The sequence below is a fragment of the Chondrus crispus genome, genomic scaffold (assembly GCF_000350225.1).
Source record: "Chondrus crispus Stackhouse genomic scaffold, scaffold_153, whole genome shotgun sequence".
Classification (NCBI taxonomy): Eukaryota; Rhodophyta; class Florideophyceae; order Gigartinales; family Gigartinaceae; genus Chondrus; species Chondrus crispus.
Window position 1 is genome coordinate 44,829 of NW_005179021.1, and position 17,036 is coordinate 61,864.

A 17,036-nucleotide genomic window follows, 5' to 3' on the forward strand; every position below is an offset into this window, starting at 1 on the left:
ATCGAAGGCCCCGGCGGAACAACCTCACCGATAAGGTCACCCCGAAGGTTGTCGACGGCGTCATTTGCCTTCTGACGTCGAAGATCTACAACGTCCTCGGCTCGATAGCCACAGAGGGAAATGCATTTAAACCCCGCACGATCGCTGTTGATACGTGCTCGGGGTATAATCTGGTGAGGAAGGCCGACCTTCCCCCCGATTGGACGCGTTACGTCGTGCACGACGCACCTCTGCCACGACTGGCAGGCGCGAATAGCAACCCCCTCAAGCTTTCGGCCGTCGTCCGCCTGGCCGTGCGGTTGAGGAACACGGTGTTCCGAATTCCGTTCGTAGTGGCGGACCAGCTGACCGTGCCGGTCCTCCTCGGCACGGCCTTCATCGATACGCACGTGCGATGTATCGACATCGAAGCTCAACGAATGGAGCTACGCCAACGCGGTTCCGTCGCCATCGTCGACGGAAAGGGGGAGTCGACTCCCCCTACCAGGAGACACGGGCGACACACGGGTCGGCCAGACGTACGCGAGGAGGCCCCGCAAGCGATCCGAATCGCCCGCTGGGTTACCATCTCCGCGATGTCACAAGCCCGCGTGCGTGTGACAACCGCGGGGAGGGGCCTCGTGTTCCTGGAACCCAAGCCCTCACTCCAACACCGACATGGAGTGAGGCTGACGAATGGCGTCGCGGAGGTCCTACCGAATCAGACCTTCGACGTCATCGTCGCGAATTTCTCACGACGGGAAAGGAGGCTTCCGAAGCACACCGTCGTGGGATACTCGAAGCGCAACCCCCTCGCGATCCTCACTCCCGAACGTAAGGTCGCCGAGCGGATCGCGCACGCGCTACACCTGACCGACTTGACCGATCAAGTCGGTGGGGTACGAGTTGGCCGATCCAACTCTGACGATAAGACCACCGCCGGGGGCAGGGGGGTCGACCCGGACGAACGGTCACCTTTATGCCAACCGACGGCGAGGAGTACTGTACTCCACCAGCAAAAGGATCCCGAAAATCCACCGATGGATTGGGAAGAAGAGATCGACCTGTCATACATCGACGATGACAAGCTCCGTGGCCACGTACTTGAGATGCTCCGTAAGCACTCGAGTCTGTGGAGCGGTGCGCTTGGAACGATCCTAGCCACGGAGCACCGCATTCCCCTCGAACCGGGAACGAAACCGATTCGCTCTATGCCCTATCGGAAGGGCCCGGCCATGCGCGAAATGGTCGCGAAGGAGGTCAACAAGATGTTGAACGCAGGGGTTATCGAACCCGCGGGCACCAAGTGGGCGTCCCCCGTGGTGCTCGTACCGAAGAAAGACGGCTCTCTTCGGTTGTGCGTGGACTACCGGCGTCTCAACGCGAAAACCGCAGCGGATTCGTATCCGCTGCCACGGATGGACGACTGCATCGACTCGTTAGGAGATGCAGCCGTTTTCACCACGTTGGACTGCAATTCCGGTTATTGGCAGATCCCGGTCGCTCCGGAAGACCGGGATAAGACCACGTTTACGACGCACATGGGCACGTTTCGCCACTTGGGCATGCCGTTTGGACTCAAAGGGGCACCGGCCACCTTCCAACGTGCGCTCGACATAATACTCTCCGGAGTCCGCTGGCAAATATGTCTCGTCTATCTCGACGACGTGATCGTGTTCTCCCGTACGCACGGAGAACACGCGAGGCATCTCGATACCGTCTTGAGCTTACTGCGGAGTTCCGGTATCTCCCTTAAGCTTAAGAAGTGCAGCTTCTTCCGACCGAAGGTGCACTACCTGGGGCACGTCATCTCCCCAGGCAAGTTGAGCGTGGCTGATACGGCGACCGACGCTTTCAAGACGTTCACGTTCCCAAGGACGTTGACGCAAGTGCGCTCGTTCCTCGGGGCGTGTAACGTATACCGCCGATTCGTTAAGGGGTTCGCTAAGATTGCGCGTCCTCTGACCGACATGACGCGCAAGGATTCAGATCCCGATTTCTATAACCCCACGGAGCTGCAACTTCAGGCGTTCGAGAACCTTAAGAAGTGCATGATCGCTCCGCCGATCCTCGCGTTGCCCCGGCACGGTCGTCCGTACATGATAGACACCGACGCGAGTGCCTACCAACTCGGCTGCACCTTACTTCAGGAGCACGAAGAGCCGAACGACTGGCGACCCGTGGGGTATTGGTCGTACTCACTGTCCGATAGTGAGCGCAACTACAGCGCTACCGAACGCGAGTGATTCGCCGTAGTGTGGGCCGTCCGAACACTACGGCCGTACGTAGAAGGCACGAAGTTCACCGTACGGACGGACCATGACGCCCTCCGATGGGTCATGTCCCTCACCGAGAGTTCCGGAAGACTCACCCGGTGGCGGCTACGTCTGGCTGAATACGATTTCACCATTCAGTACCGCCCCGGACGCGTGCATCAGGTGCCCGATGCCCTGTCACGACTCGTGTCGCCGAAAGTCGCCGATGACCCTCGCCCCACCGTCGAGGTGGATGACGACATCCCCACTTTCGACGGGGGCACGACAGTTCGAGACGTATCGAACGAGCTCGCGGACCACGCTTGTACCACGAGCTGTGATCATCAGGCCGTCCATGTCTTCGTAACGACACCGAACCAAGCCGAAGCCCGAACAAGGTCGCGCGTACGGACGCGCGACGAACCGCCAGGTGACGACGAAGCCCCCGCTCTCCAAGGACCCAATTCGTTTTGGGAGGAGAACGACGAGTTCGACGCCGCCGACATCCAGCGCGCCGAAGACCCCGAGGCTGGCGCGCTCGACTCCCCGGTCGCCCCACATCAGGACGACCTTCCGGCCCCTCTTACGATAGAGGAGATAGCCGAGGAGCAACGCGTGGATGACTTCTGCCAAACCGTTTTTGCACGACAGTCAGAGTCTCGGGACTCCGCGTTCTTCGAGGACCACCAAGGGGTGCTCAAACGGAGACACCCCTTCGATCCTGACACCGTACAGGTGGTGGTACCTCGGACGCTCCGCGCCAGGCTCCTTCGCCTGTGCCACAACCCGGCCATCGCGGGGCACCCGAGCCAGAACCGTATGTACTACGCACTTCGACGCGAGTACTACTGGCCCCACCTGGCTGCAGACGTCGCAGCCACGGTGCGAGGGTGTCGAACCTGCGCGATGAACCGGGTGAAGCTGAGGAAACATCTCAACCGATTGAGATTGTTTCCAGCTACGAGGCCCCTCGAGAGCCTCGCCATCGACATCTTGGGGCCGCTCCCCAAGACGAAGACAGGAAAACGGTTCCTGCTCGTGATTACGGACCGCTTCAGTAAGCTAACGCAAGTCGTTGCGCTCCGCACGATAACAGCGCACACGGTCGCAGTTGCGTTCTGCGACTCGTGGGTGTTCAAGTATGGCGTCCCTCGCACGTTGCTTTCTGACAACGGCCCTCAGTTTAATGCCAAGTTCTTCCACAGCACGTGCCGCGTTCTGGGGATAACGAATTTGTACACTTCGGCGTACCATCCCCAGACGAACGGGCAAGTCGAGCGATATAACCGAACAATCGCCTCGATGCTGCGGAACTACGTGGGTGAACACCAGGACGACTGGGATGTGTACGTGGGGCCGCTTACGTATGCGTACAACTCCCACGTACATCGCACCACGCGCACCACGCCGTTTGAGCTCGTGCTCAGCAGGCCACCGCCAGAGTTCTCTCTCCGACGGGCGGACGGCGACGCGCCCCCTTCCGATAGGGGGAACCACCGTGCCGAGTTCCTCAAGACCTTGGATTCGACTATCCAGAAGGCCTACGGGAGCCTGCGTCGCACGCAGGCTCGCTACAAGCGCGACTTCGATAAGCGCATACGACGTATTAATTCCCGGCTCCGTCCCGGAGAATACGTATATCTCAACCCCACCGATGGGGCTAAGACATCGAACAAGCTCGCCTCGCCCGCTGTCGGACCCTACCGCGTGCTCGCCAATGACCACCGAACCATCACGATCGATCGTGATGGGGTCACCGAGCGAGTCTCCGCCGACCGCTGCGTGTACGCCCCGTCTCCGATAGACGCGCCACGAGCAAGTACGACGACCCCGCGGGATCTCGCCGATAAGGTCACCGCGGGAACGCAGTATGCCGTCGAACGGCTACTGAGACATCGAGTCATGGAAGACGGAACTACAGAGTTCCTTATCAAGTGGGCGGATTACGACGCGCCCACTTGGACTGCGCGGACTCACGTCCCGGAGGAGTTGGTGTCTCGTTACGCCCAACGCCTCCGGTGACGTACCAGCAGAGACCTCACCCAAACCGTGAACGCGGACGTTCACGCTTAAGGGGGGGGCCCTCAACCGCTCCTTCGCGGACTAACCCCAGCCTGCACGAACAGACGAAAACGGGAAGCGAAGGAGGACGGCGGACCCTATCGGAGGGTCACAGCCGGGGACGTGTTCAAGTGAAGTCATCTTGACTTCTCGGACGTCAAGGACGCGATACATAAGAACAGGACAGTACGAACTGCCTGAAAAAAATGTTGGGCCCTCGTAATGACCGACATTACGAGGACCGCAAAACCCCGTTCGGATCGGAAAAGTCGGACGACCCCCCCCCCCAACAGGATTGCTGGACGATCCGTTAAGTCCAGCAACCACGGCGAGGAGGGGCGCCCGACGAACGAAGCGATCAGCGGTGGAATCAAGACAACCCCTCGGTGGGCGGAGCTAGCGACCAGAATGCCCGTCGCTTGTGTCTCGGCATATCCGAGAAGGTGGAAGCTCACGGCGAGCCATCAATCAGCATCCGGGTTAGACAGCCCGGCAGAAGACCGGATCATGGTCCTTTCGGTTTGGGTTGTGCGCGAGAAGACGCGCGAAACGCGCAAGCAGACGTGCAGGCGGGGGGAGCGGCGTCAAGAGAACGCGCGCTAGGGCCGTTCAATAAGAGCGAGGAAGCGAGAGCAACTCAGTCGGAGGGGCACCAATATACGCGCACGGACGCGAGACACTTCAAAACCGCCGCCGGCACATGCCCCATGAGAGGGAAAATTGCGGGGGGGGATGAGAACGTTACACGTGAGTGGCGCCGGAGGCGCGCGCCATGCACTAACGCCGCTTGCATCATCACCAAATCACCCCGCCACGATCCCACTAAAATAACGAAAAATCAACGGTGGCAATTACACCAGCACATGCATGGCGCACGGGGGTACCGTACGCCATACCGAAAGCAAGGAGAAGGCCGACGGCGCTGAGCTAGGGTACAACGGGTACCGGACAGGAGGTACACACGTTTGCCCCCTCACCAAAGGGGAGGAAGGTGCCAATACGACAAACGGACGCCGCGCAATCCCGGCTCCGACACCCCCAAGCGGACCGAACGGCTTTCATCCACAGTCACCTCCGCACGCATCCGACCGCGTACCAATCACGCCAGATGCCCGAGCCGTTCTCCCGCGAGCTGCTCCCGCGCGTTCGAGCCCACGCCCTCCCCGCCGTTGAGGGCGAGAGGCGCGGTAGAACGCGAACCCCCGACAGCTGGCGCCTCTAACATCTCCACTGCGCTTCGCACGTTTCCTTCGATTTCCCGCATACAGGACACAGGTCGCACCAGGTCTAACGTACGAGACGAAGACCCAAAGAAGACCCGGGACGGGCGACCGAGGCGAATTCCGTCCGGGAAGACGCGGCACGGCGCCGCCCGCGCGCCACGCCGTCCGATCGGCCCCTGCCCGTAGTCCCCTCCTTGAGCGGCCGACCACGCACCAGTTGAGCGACTGGCCCGAGCCGTCCTCCCGCGAGCGACGAAGGACCGGGCCGCCACGGAATAGGAGAAGACGAACGCGAGTCGATCCCGCGCTTTCGAGCCCTCGCCGCCGACGGCGAGGGACGCCGGAGAGCCCAAACCCACGACGGCCCGCGTCGACCCCACCGATACTCCACGATGTTTCTTTTTTTAGCAGCAAGGGCGTCGCGGAGACTAAGCGCCTCCATCTCCACGCCACCGCTTAGGGTCAGACGAACCATGAAGGCACTCGAACCGCGTCGCTCTCCTTCGTTGCTGCCGTTGGACACCGCCCGAGGGAGCGCGATCGAATGCATTTAGGGATGAGGCGCGTCGACACAGCAAGAGAAGGAGATTCTGCGTATCGAGCGCAGTGGGAGCAAGAGAACGTCGACGGCCGAACGCCGACGAGATGGAAGACGAAAGGAGTTACGACCGAGCGGGCATCCCGACTGTGACTTAGGGTCTGGGTTGGCCGGCACGTGGACGGACCACAGTGCACAAGGCGCATCGAAACGACGTCAGATGGCCCGCCGCCCTCCGTTCGAGAGCCGAAAAGGAAACCGGTACGGGACCCGGTAGCGAAGAGGAATGGGTCGTCGGCCCCGCGCTCACCCGACGGCACCACGCCGCCGGGGGACCGGAGACCGAATACAACTAACTTAACGAGCTTCTCAACCGCCCCTCCCTCCGGAATGGAGAGGCGGGTAGGAGCCACGACTCCAAGCGCGACCTCGGTCGTCGCGACGAAGAGAGAGAGAGGGGGCGTAGGCGGATGAAGCGGACATCTTTAATGTTATGGATAGAGGACGCACAGAGTCACACCGGGGCGACGCGGTTCGGTAGGCGTGTTCAACGGGGCGCGTTCACCGGCAGCCCTGAGGAGCCCATGTCTCAAGCCCCCGAAGGGCAATAACCCGGATCACTCGGGTCCCCGGGGTCGAGCTCCCCAAGGGTGAGCATGGGGACGCCCCCGTGACCGACCTCACCAGGTGGGATGGTAGCCGAGCCGACGGAACTAAGGGGATTCGTCCGAGGCGGGACCGATCACGGCGGTGATCCGGACAACTCCCGAAATCCCGGTTACGGTAACGGGCGACTGGGCGTACGGAGACTAGCCGCGAAGGGGCTCTCGACGGCACACGCAACGAAATGCGAACCGCCTCGGAAGGGCCCGCGCCGAGCCCTGCCGTCACAGTAGACTCGCGAAGCGCCACGGGGAATGGACCAGAACGGCTAACTGCCTCCTGCAGACACATCGGAACCCCCAGGGGGCATTGGCAGGGGTGGAAGTTGCCACCACGGCCGAAGTCGACACCCTCGCCAGTGTGCCGAGGGCGGCAGCGGCGCCCTGACGAGGAGGCCCGTGCGCCGGAGATGGGTAGGGTCACCGGAGAAGCGATCCGCGGTAGCCGGTATGGCTGCGGGATGCGCGACCCCCGCGCTTATACGGCCCTCACACCCGAAAAAAAGGGGGCCGCGAGGCGACCGAAGCAAAGGAAAACGATCGAACGTTGAAGGTGAAGTAACAAGAAAATGCCTTAGGGGCTTTACAAGAAGAGAGCTAACGGACGATGTACGGGACCATAGAACGACCCGAGCGCTCAACGGCTCGTGCCATTAGAGGGCGCTGACGGGCCGTAAGCACGCGCCCTCGGGGGGCAATAACTTGGATGAGACGGCAACTCGGGCTCCATTTCATGGAGCGGAGGAAGTCCGGCCTCTCCGTGGGGAGTCCAACCCCGAGGCGGATCAGCAGAGGTCGCGGGTGCGTCGGTCGTCGAGAGGCCGTACCAGGGACCCTCAGAAGAATCTCGAAGATTCTGCCGCGGCGGGGACGCAGCACGCTCCGGGGGCCCAACACGAGCGGCTCTGAGCGCGTCACGTTCTCCCCGATACCGATCGCGGTCGACGACGGCGCGCTGGAGATCCCTCGCGCGACGTGAGGAGGCATCGCGTAGGACCTCGAGCTCGCACCCGGCGTCGCGAAGCTGTGCAGCGAGAGAATCGCGCTCCGCAGCGAAGGACTGGCGCTCCGCCCCGAGGCGACGCGCCTCGCTGCTACGCTCAAGATACCAGTTCGTCAGAGTCTGCAGTAGGCCCTCTATGCTCCAAGTCCGATCAATTAGGTTCCCCAAGGCGCGGGACAACCTGGGGATCGCGGTGATCTCTCGGCAAGTTAAATCGAGATGGAGCGCTTGGCCCCGCGGGGTACCAGGGTACCCAACGGAACCGAGGGAGGGGAGCGGAGGTAACGTAGGCTCCGCCACCGTGTGGGGACCGATAACGGGAAGGCCACGTACCACGTTCGTCCCAGCCGACGCGACGGCTGGGGACTCCCCGTCGAGGTCGCGATACCTCTTCCGTCGTGCCTCTGGCGCAGTAGAACCGACACCCCCTTTGCTCCGAGAGTGAGCCGCCAGGAGGGGATTCGGACGTGCCACGAAGGCATCTCCTTGACAATCATAAGCCAGGAAGGAACTCCGGGTCCCTGTCGTGTAGTCGGTCCACGGTCGCCTGTTACGTTCGGGCACCGCGACGGCGCGGTGCATCAAGTCGAGGACCGAGGTGTAGTTCCATGGGACATTCGGGGAACCGCGCTCCAAGGGGTGCAGGGTCACGTCGGGCAGAGGCGGCGCGACCCGACCCAGGAAGGACAGCACACTGACGGGCTGTACGAAGGCGCGTCCATGTACCGAAACTTCACTCATGAAAGCGTTACAGGTGGACCACGCCCATTCGCACTCGTAATTGTAGACAAGTTCCTCATACGCCGGGTGCCTCGAATCAGCACACGCGAAGCCGAAATCCTTCAATGCGTAGGGTAGTAACGGATGCACTCCCAACGAAGGGAGTGCCTCCCCTACGCCCGGCGGAAGCTCCGGGAAATCGCTTCGCGATAGGCCATGAGAGAAGGCAGCGGATGGGAAGACACGACCGTCGTCCTCATCGGCGTGGCGGTACGCCGACCAATCATTAGGAGCCAGGGCGATATGGTGGATGCGCATCAGAGCGCAAGCGACTTCTGCAGAGCCGCACGAACCCTTGAGTAGGCACGAGGACGGGGGCTGACGTACAGCCCCGCTACCTCTGAAAGGATAAAACGACGGGGAGCTCGGGGGTCCCGGTGGAAGAGGTACGTCGACATTCGATCGACGTATTCGACCTCTTCCACACTATAGGCAAACGTCCTATCACTAGGTATCTCGTCCGGAAGTTGGTAGGGAGCACCGTCCCCCTCGGACAACAGACGACCCAAGGCAAGGGACGCCTCCGCTGCCAGGCCACCTTCGTAGATGGTGCGGATCCGGAGCAGGTCGGGGCGCAGGTAAGCCCTCGTCAGAAGTTCGCCGACGGTCACGCCCGACCGAGCGTGACGGCGCCACGCATAGTTTAGGCGGCTGAGCGGTAACGGAACCGACCGCTCCAGGGGCACCCCCAGCCACTGCGTAGAGGTGTCGGCCACCTCTTCCTCCGTGGCCCTGCCAAGCCGGGACGCTGTCGTCGGAGCACCGGGGCGCCGGCAACTACCGGAAGCTCCATATGAGCCCTCTGCGGGCTGATACGTGCCCTCGCACGACCATGCCACGAGCTCCCCGCCGGGAAGCCACCGCCGACACCAACACGCGCAGGCCGAAAGGGCATCGAACCCCCTGCCACCGAGGACGATGGCGCGCTGGGCGGCAAGGCGGCGAGCGACGGAGGACTTGGCTCTTCGGGCACTGTAGAGAGCCGGGGCCCTCGGGCCTTCCGGAACGGACGGGGAGGCCACCACGGCGTCGGAGCGGCAGCGTTGGCGACGGTAGGAGGTAGTCGTGATGCCCCCGCCTCCTCGACGGAGGCGGGCTCACCAAGGGTCGTGGCGCAGACGACCGGTGCGTCCGATCCACTGCCAGGCGACGACCGCGGAAGCGAGGGGCTGTCCCGAGGGGTAGCCCGGGGCGACATAGTGAGGACGAAAGGGCGCGAGCCGATTAGGCAGACGAGGGAGTAAGGGGGGCTCGTGGAGAAGGAGAAAGAAGGCCGCTTGCCGGGTCGGAGGGAGAAGAACGGACTCCCCCGGAGGGAATAGCGGGGTAATGCCGACGGCGAGCCCCAAAGGCACACGGCGGGAAGGAGCCGAGGCCGAAGAGGGGGAGCGAGGTCCCCGGTTGACAGGAAGGGGGTCGAGAGGTCAGCACGCGCGCAGAGGAGCACGAGACAGGACCCCGGGGATACCGACCAGGGAGCGGAGCCGTGAGAAGGAGCGAAAGGGGCCGTATCGAGTACGCGGTTAGACATGGCTCACGCTCTACAAGCACCCGTGGACGCGGACGTCCCCGCTTAAGGGGGGGCCGTGTAGTATAACCCCCCCTGGGGCTTTATTTTAGATTAGATCAACTCAGAATCGGATCGGTTACTGTAGAGCTCGATGCTCTACAGTACCACCACGTGTAACCCCGAGTACAGGGGCGCACGTGTACACGTGTACGCGCTGGACCGAAGAGCGCGCACACACACGTGTACTGTCAGCCCCGATGGCTGACAGTATTACAGTGTCGACCAACCGCTACAGTACGTCGCTACAGTACATCGGTACTGTACTATTATGATAGGTTATTATGTACATTAAATATGGAGCGGACCGGCAGCGGTGGAGGAGGACAAGCACGGACTTGTCACCCACCGACCGTCAAGGTCCGACTTCCCGCTTATTCTAAGGTAGCGTTCGCTAACTACCTTAGAGCGGCACCGAGCGCGGGTTGAGGACGCACGCGGTACGCCCACGAGCCGGCTCCGCCTCCGCCCGTCGGTACTGGATCGTTACCCAGTACCGCCCCGGGGCGTCGAGGCGTCGAACCGCTCGCGCGTACCGGCGTCCTCCCCGTTCCCGCTCTACCACGCTACCCGGGCCCGCTGCCCGGTGCCGTTAGCTGGTGTCCCGCTTCACCCCCGTCTTCCCGTTCGGACGGGGTCTACGTCGAGCTGTGCATACACCCCTCTCCGTTGGGGGTGTTTATGCTACAGGCACCGGTGGTGGCGGTTGACTGGGCCTCGATGAGCGAACCGGTGCCATCATGGAATATCATAGAAGCAATATCAGAGGCTAGTGGGGGAGAGTCGCGACCCGTTGTAAGCGGGGCGAGTCCGCCAGATCAGCTTATGCTGACGCAAGACTCGTCAGACTTCTGCTTTTACGTAGCGAAGTACCGAAGCGTGGCGGAAGGGAAAGGAAAGCGAAAGGTGGAGTTCGAAGCCGTGGATTACGCAACGGTGTTCTGTGACGGAAAGGTGCAAGTGCAGACAAAGGAGCCGTTGTGGGAGGAACGATGGGCCAACAAATGGAACGCACACCCCGACGGAGAGGCCGGGAGGGGGCATTGCATGGAAATAGAGAGGCGGTCGAAGGGTACGAGCGTGCGAGTGCGTGGAAGGCGATGCCCAAGCTGAATGGAGAGGTGTGCGCGTGGAGGACGGATGAGGATGGGGTGGCATGAGTGCGGGTGCGGGTACAGGAGTGGAAGAAGAACTGGGTGTTGGACCTCGGCGGGTGCGGGAAGGGGCTGTTGTACGTCAACGGGGTGCTACTGGGATTAGGTGTGCGAGGCGGAGGCGGTGCCACGCGCGGTGGATGGGGCGAGCATGGCCACCGCAGGCGCGCTTGGCGACATGGTGTTTGTAGCTGTATTGAAAATACGAAATTTGGCCCGTCTCGTTTGCATAAGTGTAAGAGCCTGACGTATTGAACACTGTAACTGTAGTCAATTCAATGATGATCTGTTGGTCTAATTTAATTACAAAGTACCGTCCCCCGCAACTCCGCATGTGTCCCTTATCTCCGAGCCTCTCTGTCCGTCCTTTCTATCGCCACTGGCAATACAGCACTCGCAGCCACTTGGTAGTCTGGCGAGACACACTCGCAACCGCCCGCACCGTCGACAATTCCATCGGCCTCACCGGAGAATCCCCTGTCCACCCCTCCGATGTACACAGCGCGCGGCGGTAGTTCTGGCGGTGGCAATCGGGGACGCCGCGGGAGCGTTCGAGGCCGATCGGTTCGCCAACCCGACAGAGCCGAGCTGGACGCAGCACTCACCGCCGGACATGCAAAGCTCCGCCGACCGTTAGCAGAATCTTCCGTGGCCCGGTATAAGACCACCATCAAATCCTTTTGCGAAGCGATGCGCGAAGTAGAGGCGCCGATCGACGACCCGCACAGACCCTTTCATCCTACCAGCAAGAGGAGCAGGGAGCAGTCGCCTGTAGGCGTAGCCATAGCGTTCGTAATGAGCCGTTGTGGATACGTCGTCGACGAGAGATTTGGAAACAACAAGGCTAAGTCTACTGGTGGAGCTATAATGAGCGCCGTGACGGCAGCGTTCAACCTTCTCGACTGCGCTGAGTGCAGTCTGGGTTTTGAGTGCCGTCACGTGCAAGGAGACTACGTTGAGCTTGGCGAAGGGCGCTTTCGAGGCAACCCTGGCCGCGCTGCATGGCTGAAGATGGTTGTTAAGCGTCTAGAGAATGATCAAGCAAGAGCCAAGGTCAACATCACCGAGCGTGCTCTCGCCGAGACACACGAAGACGGTCTATAGTTTGTATATTTTATATATAAAGGACGTCAGAATTCGTGTGTTGAGAGGCGTGCTACCCACGAAGGCAGATTTATTTGACTTTAAGGCGTTCGAAGCTTGCACACTCAATGTCATGCAGTGGGGAAGCTTCGCGCGAGCGGACGAGATTTTGAACCTTGATTTAGAACATCTTGTCTTCCCAGGTTCTGCTCTTGACTCACCAATATTCGGTGTTCTGCCCTTCACAAAAACCGGCACTGGGTCACGGTACTTCAAGTTCTCCAGAGGCGTGCATGTGTCAATATTTCCTCTGCATGCCCTACATCGGTGGCTAGGTGTGTTAATGGCGCACAAGATTGAAAGTGGTCCCCTATTTCCTGCCTTTCAAGGCGGTTCTTTACGTGAAGGAGTGCGCATGTCGCATTCTAGTTACCGAGAGACGCTATCCTACATGAGTAATACAATTGGAACTGCAGGTCGGCTAACAGAGCATTCAGCGCGACGCCGAGGCGCCCATACCACCATTAAGTTCTTGGCTGGGGCGTCCGGGACATTATGACTCAGTTTGGATGGACAGACCTTCAAGAGATGATCAAATATCTTGGTATCGACGACAAGATTAATGAGAATCCGTACGACAAGCTTGGCTTTACTTGCATTTGATAATTACTTTACGATGCGCTAGTACAGTAAAAAGTAAAGCGGTTGTTGATCACGTTCCGTCACCAAATTACACCGTCGCACCGCCTTAAATAAACTACAGCGTTGCGTGCGACGGACTCGGCGTGTCGATGACGACGTGGGGGTTGAGCGCCAGCGCGGTGGCTGAAATTTTGCTCTGGCAGAAGCTGGTGGGCAGCGTAGGGGGAGGACTCCTTTCAGAGGAGGCTTTTGGGGACTAGTGAAGCGTGTATTTGGGCCTTGGGGGGGGCGGTCGGGAGTTGCGATGTGTGAAGGAGTTGCTTCGTCGGCATCCCCCGCCCTGGCTGCAGGACAGGAGCCGAGGAGGCGACTTGGTCCTAAGTGGCCGGGGGAGCGTAAGGTGGTCGGACGGACGAAGCGGGAGGAGGCGTTGAGGTCGCAGGCGAGGCGAATGAACGACGACAACGGCAACGAGGGTGGGGACGTTAGGAGTGGAGATCGCAATGTGCGGAGCATGAGGCTGAGCGGCGGACGGGAAGGCGCGATGGGTGGGGTGGCGACGTGGAGGTGGAGGCCCTGGCAAGATGACTTGGGGGACGGCAGGACAAGGCGGTGGGGTGGGCCGCACGTCCAGAGCGGCCTGGTGGAGTGGAGTAGCGCGGGGCGGCGGGCGAGGGGTGTTTGCGTGAGGGCCATAGCTTGTCGGACGGGTAGAGGCATGGAGGTGGAAGTGTGGCGGTTGAGGAGGCGAAGCGCCTCGCCGGCGGCGTAGGCGAGAGGCGACGCGGGGGGAAGACACCGAGGTTGGCGTGGCGCAAGACCATAGGCGGTGACCGCAGAGGGCGGAGCAACGGGCTCGCCGGTGCGGGGGTCGAGACGGATCTGGTTGCTCACGGTGCGGACAAGGGAGTGGGCGTCAGCGAGTGTGGTACTCGAGATTACGGAGGGGAACACAAGGCAGAAAGTGCGGCACGGGCAGCGGCGAGGATCAGAACCGAAGAACCGGGGGGGGGGACACTTGGCAGCTCGATCGAGGGGCAAGGCGCTACAAACAGAGAGGTGGAATATGGAGTGGAAGGCGGGAAAGAATTCTTTTATTTTTTGGGGGGCGGTACTGTAGCACGAGATCGTCGGGTATAAATTGGTTGGAAATTTACTTCTGGCCACCACCAGAAAGGTCGGTACTCGTGCGCACGCAAAGGCGGGGCGATGGAGAAGGGGTTTCAGCAGGGGTGGTGTGCTTCGGTACCACTCCCCCTGCTACCCTTTTCTTTTGGTCGCGAGTTCAATTCTTCATGAAAATATTGTTAAACAATATGTTTAAAATAATGTGTTAAAAATTGTTTTAAATAATGTGTAGATTCATGAATGTCAAACTAATAATTTGTACATTCGTGCATTTTTAATTTTTGGCAGTGGCCCGTTGTACGGGGCGTATGAGCTGTTACCCGCTGCATGTTACCCGTGCTCACGGATCATAGCATCATTAGGGTAACTACGTACAGTACTTCAAGTATTGCAGTTGCGTGAAAGCACTTTGAGTTTGGGGAATATCAGTAGAAAAGTAAATTAAGTGTGCAAATAATACAGCAACGCAGATTATAGCATAAGTTGTGCATCATATCTTCAATTGCGAGTCCACTTTCAAAAACGGGAAAGCCCGCCTTTTTGTGAGATATGCCTCGCAGTTTCAGTCTACTTAAACTAAACACTATAAAATGGAACAACTGCGCAGTTGATATAGAAAAACCACTTCTTGCAGCTGCTCCTCATTTCTCCCACTCCTTTTACAATTTCAAAAATGAATCCCTCCCGCGCTGTTCAGGCTCTTTCGGACATCACCAACCGACACGTCAATGAAATCGTCGATCTCATTAATGACGACGTGGTCGCCAGCGATGATGAGAACGACTCCAATTGTCCGATTTATGACACGTTTTACAATGACGGAGGTTCTCAATCTATTAAGGCAATGTGTAATTTTGATTCCTCTCAATTCTTCGAACTATGGGTTATGATTGAAGACTACGTGTCAAAGAATTGGAATGTTGGCAGAGGTAAAAGAACACAGTACAAGGCCCAGGATGTTCTCTTTATGACACTTACTGTACTCAAGCATGGTCAGCAATGGAACTTTACAGCTCGTCTATTTTCTGTTAAATGTTCTACTTTCGAACGTTTAATAACTGGATGTCCAGGTATGATATCAGATTACATGTATGATATATGTGTGGCACGCGTCGAGGAAAAATGGACAATGGCCAAGTGTCGTCTGGAGGACCGGGTGTTTTCGAATTTTGAATACGCGAGATATGCTGTCGACGTCACTTTTCAGCAGAGCAATCGTCCAAGGGGAAATATATCAGAAGGGAAGCGATACTTCTCCGGTAAGCATAAGCTGTATGGGTACAAAGTGGAAGTTTCGGTACTGCATACCGGGCTTGCTATTGGGTGCACGGAGCACTATCCGGGCTCCGTGTCGGATCTGGAGATATTTCGTCGTAATAGACCCTTTTATGAAGAGGCATCTAAAAAGGGGGTACGTGATTTGCGGTTTACGGATGAGGGACGATTGAGCGAATTTATGGATGACTACTGGGCCATACTGGCGGGCAAGGGATATCAAGGTGCAGCCGAAGATCACCCGGTGCGCACCCCGGCACGTTCAACGCTGTCATTGGACGACGTGGACTACAATCGTCAAGTATCTTCAGATCGTGTCATAGTAGAAAACTACTTTGGGAGAATGTGCAGTTTATGGACTGTACTTTCTCATAAGTGGCGCTGGGGAGAGGGATTGTACGAGCACGTGTTCAAAGCGTGCCTGGCGTTGACCAATCTGAATGTCAGGGCCCGCCCTCTCCGCTCGAAGACGGGCAGCACAGCACTGGTGTACGTAATCGCCTACGGGCCATATCAACTAGTCAGACGCGAAAGAGGCGCCGTGTACACGTTGAAAACACAGAAACCTGCCGCGATCGCATGTCTAGTGACACGCGTCGTGCACTGTTTGATGACAGTGACACGGAGTAGGGAGGTGTTACGTGCGCATATCCTTCCATTTACGTGGTTTGTTTTAGAGTACTGTACGGGTAATGCATTGTGTTCTCTTTGATTTTAATCAGTAAATGCGGTGAAGGTGCTGTACTGCGCATTTCAGAGTGAATTACGATTCTACTGTGCAGATATGAATTTGGTGCGCGCGAAGTGGTTTTCTACTGTACGTGCGCATCTACTGACAGATACTATTATTTTTATTTGTTTTTGCGCATTTCATCATCACTCGCAGTTTGGCTCTATTGTCACGCCAGACGCACCAGTTGTGTGCTACCAGCACACGTGTTGCGCCAAGCCCACCAATTGATGACCACGAGCACACGGTGCTCGTTCTAGAGGCCTCTAGGGCCCCACCTGGGCACAGTATTCGCCTTCCTCAGTTGCTGGAAGGCAACTGAGGCGAAGCCCCCGTCCCTTGGGTACAGTAGTATAAAAGGCACTCTTCCTTGCGGGTGACTAGCACCTGGAGCGGAAAAAGAGGAAGTAAGGAGTAAACACACAAGTTTATTTCTTCGCGGGCGCGTGCGGCGTCTGTGCCTCGATCTACTTACGATTAATTATCTCGTCCCCAGCTGTAGTCTACGGCAAACCGCGCAACCAGAACGATTGCCGGCTGCTTACTCCGAACGGCATCCGCGCACGCTTCCTCGCAGTAGCTCGGTCTACTGTAGTGCGCGTGAACTCACGCCGAGTGGGAACACAGCGACAATCCGGATTTGTGAACCCGTCTGTGAGGAAACATGAGTTCTGGTACGCGATCGCAACAAGCTCAAGCTCACGAGCGTCTACGTCGCCGTGCTGACAACTTCAGACCCACCGTACCCCAAGCTGAAGCACTTCGTCAAGTGGTTCTCCAAGTGCTCAACGATGTTCCGGGCGACTCTACGTTTGATGTCGATGAGGTTGGAGAGATGATTGTCAACATGGTGCCAGGCTTGAATGAGGTACTTTCTGACGACTTTATATCATCTCGAACCTACTCCATCGTTCTTTTGCGAGAGGTATCCAAGTTTTATGGTTGTCTAGCGATGC